The 8,527-nt window shown below is 31.2% G+C and overlaps 1 pseudogene; it reads right to left on the bottom strand.

The window, feature by feature from the left end:
• Positions 1–7,469: 7,469 nt before the first annotated feature.
• Positions 7,470–8,097, bottom strand: LOC149555352 (putative receptor-like protein kinase At1g11050 pseudogene; annotated as a pseudogene).
• Between the last annotated feature and the right edge of the window lie 430 nt (positions 8,098–8,527).

Raw genomic sequence — 8,527 nt, 5'->3', positions numbered from 1 at the left:
GTCTTTTGTGGATTTCTTTTATAAAATATTCAAAAAAGATAATAAGCTCTGCCCCAATAGTTAGAAGCAGCTTCTAGTGGCTGTTCCTTCTTTGTTGGATGACATTAATAACCAAATTTTGGTTTCTATTCCATCTGTGGTGAAATTCATAAAGTCGTGTTTTCTTTTGAAGGAGAGAAGTCCTTGGGGCTCAAAGGATTTCCTATGCTCTTCTTTCAACACTTCAAGAAGTCAATTTGGTCAGAAGTATGTGCGGCAGTTAAAGAATTTTTTGGGTCTAGGAAACTGCTTAAATAACTCATTTCTACCTTCATTATTTTGATCCCTAAAAAAGAGGCTAATAAAAATTTAAAATCACCTCTTGAAATGATGGAGCATAGGTGGTAATAAAAATTTAAAATCCCTCTTAAATCATGATAAGATGCATCGCAAAGTTATTGACTTATCAAATATTTCTATCAATGAAGGGAAAGTATCAAAACACTAAATTTAATGATGATGATACTTTGGCAAGTAAAAATTCCAAGAAAAGGTTTAGTTGCCTCACTTTGTGGGTGTTTATTTTTCAGTTATGTATAATCATTCTTTCTAAATTTCTAAGAATGTTGTGTTGAGAATGAATTTGATGAGTTTTGTCTCTAAGTTTGGTATAATGGGAGGCAAACTAAAAATAAGGGAGTTGAGGAATTGTAAGAAATGGATAAAAGAAAAAAATGGTCTAGGAGAAAATTAAAAATGGTGGTATTGTCTAGGAAATTTTTTATGTTTCTATTAGAATGTTTGTGAAAGAGGATGTCAAGAATGGGTAAAGGAAAAAAGGAGGTATATATTGTTTCTTTGATTAAGCTTATGTAGAAAAAGGTGTTAAAAATTATTGTGGAGTATATAATGCTTGACAGGCACTATGATAGATCCCATACCTATCATTTCATTATGTTGAATCAATTTAGGTATAAGAGGAGGGTCGACTTTCACCTTTAGTGGCTTGGTTCATTAATACAGAGGATTAAAGTCTTTATGGAGAAGCCCAATAAGCCCAACTTGTATAAAAGGCTTATGTATTTGATAATTTAGTTAATGTTAAAAAAATAACAAGGAATATTTAGTGTCACCTATTATGGAAATTAAAGGAAACCCTTTGAGCCTTGGTAGTAGTAAAGGTAAGGGGAAACAATGAATGGTAAAGTAAATCTAGAAGATGTTCCTCTGCAGATGACCAAAAGAAAGAAGCAAATAATTAACTATAAGGAAATGGAAACAGAGTTGAAGGGGGAAAGTTTTGATGAAGAGCTTATGGACACTTTTTTTGATCAGGGTTTGAATATTATGTAGAAAATTGAGGAAGGGAAGAGTGAGGGTTCTTATGGGTCCATTGAAAGGCTTTACAAACCCTATAGTACTACTTAGTCTCATGTGTCTTCCCGGTCTCTATAGAAGGAAGATCCCTTCCCTATTAAGAAGAGTGATGGGAAGAAAGACAAATTTGTGGATGAGAATGAAGAGGATATTAAAAAAGAGGCCCTTCACCTAGTGGATTATGGGGAATCTATTGAGCATGATGTCTAGATTTATCCTCAAGCCTCTATAGAGAAATTAAATAAAAGATTAAAATAGAAGAAAGGTGAGGAGTGTGATGGGGGTAAGAAATAGGACAACAATGAGAGAAAATATTTGATGCTCAAAATGGTGGACCAAATGAGATTAATGTTAAATTGGTGGATGATGATTTGAGGGATGTTAAGCTCAACCGTGCCTTTGGGGTTTCGCAAATAGTGAAATCTATTTCTCTTTATATGTTTTGGATGGATAAATGGACTTTGAACTCCTTTAATACATTAAACCTAAAATAGAGAGTTATTTAGGATAAGATGGAAGAGATCCAAAGTATAATGATGGATGGGAGTGAGAAGGTTAAGGCTAGGGATAAGGTTAATAAAGATAAAGGGTTTCAGGGCCTACAAGAAAGAGTCAACAAAATGGAAATTTTGGTAAATTGTGTTACCAATAGTTGTCAGGGGGTAACGGAGGTGACTATGGATTTCTTGAATATGCTAGTGGGGAAGGTGGATCTAAATTATATTAAGTTATTGGTTCATGATCTAGAGGCATCTAAAGAAAATGGGGATACAACAAGTCCAAGGAAATGTACTAGAATGAGTACAAGAAAGAAGAAGTCTACTAACCCTATTCCTAATCAAGAATCTACATTAAAGAAGCCATCTATAGAATTAAAGAGCTCAACGAGGAGCTAGTCAAGGAATTGGCATGATTTCAGTCACGTCGGTAGTTCTTGTCTTTTCTTTTGTTTGTTTTTTATGCCATTAACTAGTTTCAATTGCCTAGTTGTAGGCTTTTTCTTGTTGCTATTGTAGTGGGTGTACTAGTTATTTTAGGTACTATTTTATTTTTGAACTAAATTGTTGGATTTGAGGTTTTAACTCTTAGGGTTTTGGATCCTCTATTAAAAAACCTACTTTAACTCTTAATCAAAAATATTTATTAAATGTAATTAGATGTAGATGATAGTTTTTAGTTGTGGACGGATTGAAAAACCACACATATAATTCATAAGTTTCTAGTATCTTGTTCTTGGTTTGTGTCAACCAATTGGTTGTAGTAATTAATTATTTTGATAATATACTCATCCCCATTCTAGAAATTAAATTTTTGGATTGTAGTTAATAGTAAATCTTCACTAATTACCTAGTGACAAACAAATATAGGAACTAAATTCTTAACATCAAGCTAAGATTTAATTAAATCAAATGAGTTTGATATGAAATTTGAAACAAGTTGATGATAAAATATGATTTATCATGCCATAGGAGAGATGAACTCTTCTCAAATGATGCAAGAACAAAATCACTATCCAACAACTTTTCCCTATGTACAGGAAGCAAGACAACATACTAAATGAAAGGTTGATGCACCATATGCCTTCTCTAACAAACTTGGCAATCTTAACTCTCAGTAATATCATCTTACTTGATCTATCATGAGTCCAAACTACTCATTGTACAAACTTTATAACCCACAAAGTGTGTAAAGAAAAACTGCAATTATAAAAATTTATTATTAAAATGCATATAAAATTTTAATTATTATATAATTTTGTATATGATTAAAATTTATTTAAATTTTACCTTTGATTTATTATCCATGTATTCCTTGGATATCTTATAGATGCATGTGCTAGTTAAAGATATAAATATCTAATTATTGGAAGAGACTTTCTACAATCTAAAAAGATACTAATAAAAACCAAAAATGACTATCAACCATTTTTTAAAAACTGACATTATATTTTCAAAAGTTTACTCATATCTGTCATGTATTATAAATTACAAAGCTTGAAATATTAATCATGAGATGGTCATGAATGTCTCCTACACAAAATCAAATGAAAGACATACAAAGAATTGTCTATCCATAACATAGCATTATAATCCTAAGAAATATAGAAAAATTCTACTTTTCATGAAACTTATGCCTTTTTATTATTCAAAATAAATTACAATACGTTTGGTTACATTTCTTTTTATAACTTTCAGAAACATGAAAAATAACTTTTAAAGAAAATAAAAGTGTTAAAAATATAGAAACTCCTATCTCTATTAAAAAAAAACATAATTAGTTTACAAAGAAACTAAGAATATTAAAAAGCATGAAAGTTGCCATCTATAAATACATACTAATATGTTTAAAATCTAATTCAAAATATCTTTCTTAAAAATTGCATTGGCATCCCGCTTGGCATCATTATATCGAGAAATATGTTAACATATGACATTATTGACCCTTTCCCATTACTTAAAACTAAAATTTTAATACCTTATAATAATTCAAACAAATTTTTTGTTATCTTTGAGGTTGTTTCCCAAAACAGTAAGAAATAAAAAAGAAAGGTTTTATATTAAAAAAGGGGCGCATTCGCCAAAGTTCCTACCTTCATGTTTTTATGGTTGACTGAAGTAGCATTGCATGAAAGGGAAATTGAATTATTTATAATTTTTACCATAATGGAATGACATGCACAAGAGTGCAAGAATCATGTAGAAGAAATATGCAGTTGAGATTGAATATAGATTTAATCAGCTTTCTATCAATCTTAGATTTAATATGCCATTAACAGCTACGCTTGGAGAGAATAACGTAAAAGGTTCCCAAGGCCATTAACAACTAGCCCCAAGGACATGGAATATCCAACCAAGAAAACTTGACCCCTTGGGCTGCAAGTAGCTGGAATATTCAACTAAGAAAATTTCATCCAATTTGTGAGAAGTAAATTTTGACATTAAACTAAATAAATTAAAACTTTGATAATTTATTGTAGATGGAAAATAGAATTTTTTTATGTCATTTTAAGAAATACTTAAATAATAAATGTCTTTTGACTTAAATCATATAAATCTAAGATCAACAAATCAAAGAAAAATAATAATAATCCTAATAACATAATAATAATTTTAGCTTATAAGAATAATGTAATAGTATTGGCATGATTGATTTACTCATGACTAAATTATAGATCATTATTCAATTTTGAGTTTTCTCATATGTAAAAAACTGAGTCTTGTAATTATTACTTTAATAGTGCTAGAATATTGAACATCTAATAATAATAATGTCATTTCAATAATAATTATGTTATCACATAGTATTTCATTAACATCTATTATAGAATTCAGTATCTCTTGGTAACCTTGTAAGGTGGTCATTATCTATGTTATGTTTATATCGATTTGTATCCATGTAAAAGCTTCAAAGTTTGATATATGTTTTTCAAAGTTAAATAGCAATGATATCTACATTTCATATAATATATGTTTCAAAATAATAAAGTAGTATTAAAATCAAAATATATAAGTATTTTTAAAAGAATATGACCTTATTATTCAAATTCCTTATAGTGATGGCACTGTCTTAGACAAACTTAAAGCTAAGAACATATACAAGTTCATTGATCATAATGAAGACATTATTGCTCATATTAACAAAATATAGTATTGTTCTTTTGATAATAAAGCTTGGAATAAGTTGCTAGATTATATTTGGAAAAGTCTCGTTGAGCCAAAAATTTAACGTTTTAAATGTGGCTAATGTTAATTGATAGACTTCTGCTTAAAAGAGATAATCAACACTCTGATATATGTAATATTTGTAGGTTGCATGATACGAGTAGACATATTTTGTTTGATTACCTTTTTGCTAAAGAAATATGAATTTTTTTTGGTATTTACTATCCCTTTAATGTGAATATTATTGAAATTGTTATGGGTCACATTAAAGGGCTTAGTAAATATGCTAATTTTTTCTGGAATATGCTGTCTTCTAACATTCTTTGGTAGATCTGGAAATGCAAGAATGAGGAAAAGTACTAAGGTAAGCCAAGGGTTTTTACTGAGTTTTATCATAGACTCACATATTTTAAAATATTCTTGCAGGTTCAAACTACCATGATTATTGAAAAGGATAAATTACGAAGGTTTCTCAAGGATGGCCAAGCTATGTTCTTCTTTTACGAGCTTAATTATGGGTATCAATGGACGAGGACTCTTGATAATTTGCGAATGTTTGAGCACACGTGCTGAAAATTGAACCAAGCTATTAAGAGGAATCATAATGCCAGAAAGGAGGAGATCTTTATGTTGTCCTAGATCCAAGAGCGAAAGAGAATCATTTGGATGGAAGGCCCACTTAGTTGGACTGCATGGGTGGATACCTACTTTGATAGTCTGCATTAGTTTTGGGTTTTTTTTTTTTAATGTTGGGCTCTTGTTGTATATGATCTATCCTAGTTGTATTATTGCCACTTTGGCATTGGAGTGAGGCTATGCCTCTTTTTTGACTCTTGGTGAACTGTATACTTTTTGATCTCTTTATAGTTAATACAAAAAAAAAAAAAAAAAAAAACATTTAACTCTATATTTGAACTTGGTAAGGAAAATAGATAGGGATAATTAATGTTGATTAGATATTCATTTGTGAGGTGGAAGATAAAAATAATTGGTTTTTTTTTTAAATTAATCCACTTTTCACAAATTTGGAAAAGATAAAGTTATAATTAATGCATTCATTAATAGAGTTGTTAGAAAATATTTGTATTTTTGTTGGAGAAAATTGAATTTTTCCATTGCCAAAAATAGAATGGTCCAATAGAATGAATGAAAAATGTGATTTACAAAATAATGAAAAATTAGAAAAAGATATAAACATTTGAAGTTTCTTTTAATCTTTGAAATCCTATGAATTGATTGGTCAGCTAAATTGAAAAACTGAATTGAATTAAAACAATAGTATCCTGCCAAAGGAAAGAACTAATAATAGATAAATAGACAAGAGTAGAAAAGATGTAGGGAACACGAAGGGTTGTATGGGACCATTTGAGTTTTATATACTAATTATGCATTGAAATATATTAATTTCCATGCAAGGTTGGAAATTACTAGAACAATATTAATAGTAAGATACTTCTAATGAATTTCTTTATCATTTTAGTAGTTCTAGCTTCACATATAAAGCTCGACATTAGCTTTTTTTTCCCACTTTTGTCATATATGACTAGGCTGAAAAATTGTTGGACCCTATTGATTGGCAACTTATTTTTTATAAAAGTGTCAATATGATACTTAAGTACATAAAGTTATGAGATGCAAAATATAAAATTAAAAACATTGTTAAAGTTGACATATATTGCTAATTTATGATTATTTTGTAGAAATTTATATTATTTTAGAAATTTTGATATATGAGATTTTTTTAATTATTACTAATTTATATAAAAAATGAAAATCAATATTTCTCTTTAAACATAAAATGAAAGGTATTAACACAATCAAACTGTCATAAAAACAAATTCCAAGCCTAGTTGAAAGAAATGACTAATGTCTATGCCTACATCAAAACAACAATTTTTTGTTTTTAATAATTAAATTTAAATTTAATTTAGAACTATATGTTAAATTTAAATTTAATTTAAAAATACCATTTTGATGCCACCATAGACATCCCCGTGGAAAATTTTATACTAGTATATCGAAAGATTTAAAAAACAATAAGAAATAAAACATTAATAGACATTTTTATTTGCAGACAAAGACTAAATCACTTGAAGTGATTTGTACGTTAAGCTAATTCCTCGAACTGAATTTCACCTTCGACAAAGAGGAAAACATGTTTGTTTAACTATTCCATGCAACAGACTTCAAGATTTTCAAAAATTTATATCGGAAATCATGTCAGGAAAACGTGCAGTGGATAAATTTGCCATTATCCATAGATACAGTGCATAAATTTAAGAATTTGGTGTCTCATTGCAAGTGTAGACGCAGAGAAGAAATACTACATCAAATAATCATTTTTCTACACACTTTGTTTTTGGGAGGTTGTATAAAATATTTTCGCCACAAAATAGTAGCTATAGGGGAACGCATTACATGCGGACAGAATGCATACACGGTCGCCTATTCCTATTTTGCATTGACGAAAGATTTGAAGGAAGGATTTAAAAACCTGAGAAAATCCATCCCGTCGGCCTCTGCCTTGTGATTTTCTATAGGAAAAGGCTTTTCTGGCATTGTGGGAATGGCAGCCTCTCCCTCCAACATCTCCAGAGCTTCTGCCATGCTCGGCCTCAATGCCACATTAACATGAGCACACAAAATGCCCACCTTAACAAATCTCTCCATTGCTTTCACTTCTAATTCCCTCTCGCGCATTCTCCAATCTATCACCAGATTGATTTTATTCGAGACCTCAAGAAGCTTCCATACCCAATCGGTCCATGGCCTTTCTGTCGCTCATGATTTCCAGCAACACAATGCCAAATCTGTAGACATCACAGCGATCTGTGAGTAGTCCAGTTAGGCAATACTCCGGCGCCAAATACCCATGCGTGCCTACTACTTTTGACCCAATCAGAGACAACCCTTCCCTTATGGCCAGCCCAAAATCTGCAATGCAGGGATTGATGTCGTCATCCAGCAGAATATTTGCGGCCTTGATTTCTCTATGATATATCACCGACCGAATGCCAGAATGCAGGTAACACAACCCCTTTGCGATGCCCATTATATTCTTCTTCCTCTGCTCCCACATCAGTCCTGATCTCCCATCTCTAATTTTCCATCCAACGATGTGCTAATCCAAGCTGCCATTAGCGAGGTAGTCGTAGATGAGAAACTGCTTCATGCAACCCTGTTTGCCATCACCGGCAATACCGAAACCATGGAGAGCCAACAAATTCTAGTGGCGAAAGCTGCTCATCATCTCCACCTCGTTCCAGAAATCATTGACAGAGCACTTTTCCAATCTCTTCACGACAATCATCTGACCATGGGGAAGTATGCCCTTGTACACTACCCTGCTCGATTAAATTGGTGCTACTGAAATTGTTTGTTGCCTCCTCTATTTGCCGCATGTTGATTAACCGCACTGGGCTCAGGTTGATTAACTTCATTTTCTTCACAGCAACCATCCCATGATCTTCGGCAAGTCTTCCCTTACAGACCATTCCAAAATTGCCCTG

Source organism: Cupressus sempervirens, chromosome 5, assembly GCF_028749045.1.
Source record: "Cupressus sempervirens isolate cs-2001-9-10 chromosome 5, ASM2874904v1, whole genome shotgun sequence".
Lineage (NCBI taxonomy): Eukaryota > Viridiplantae > Streptophyta > Pinopsida > Cupressales > Cupressaceae > Cupressus > Cupressus sempervirens.
Note: the sequence above shows the minus strand (reverse complement) of the source record. Positions and strands in the feature narration are given on the sequence as shown.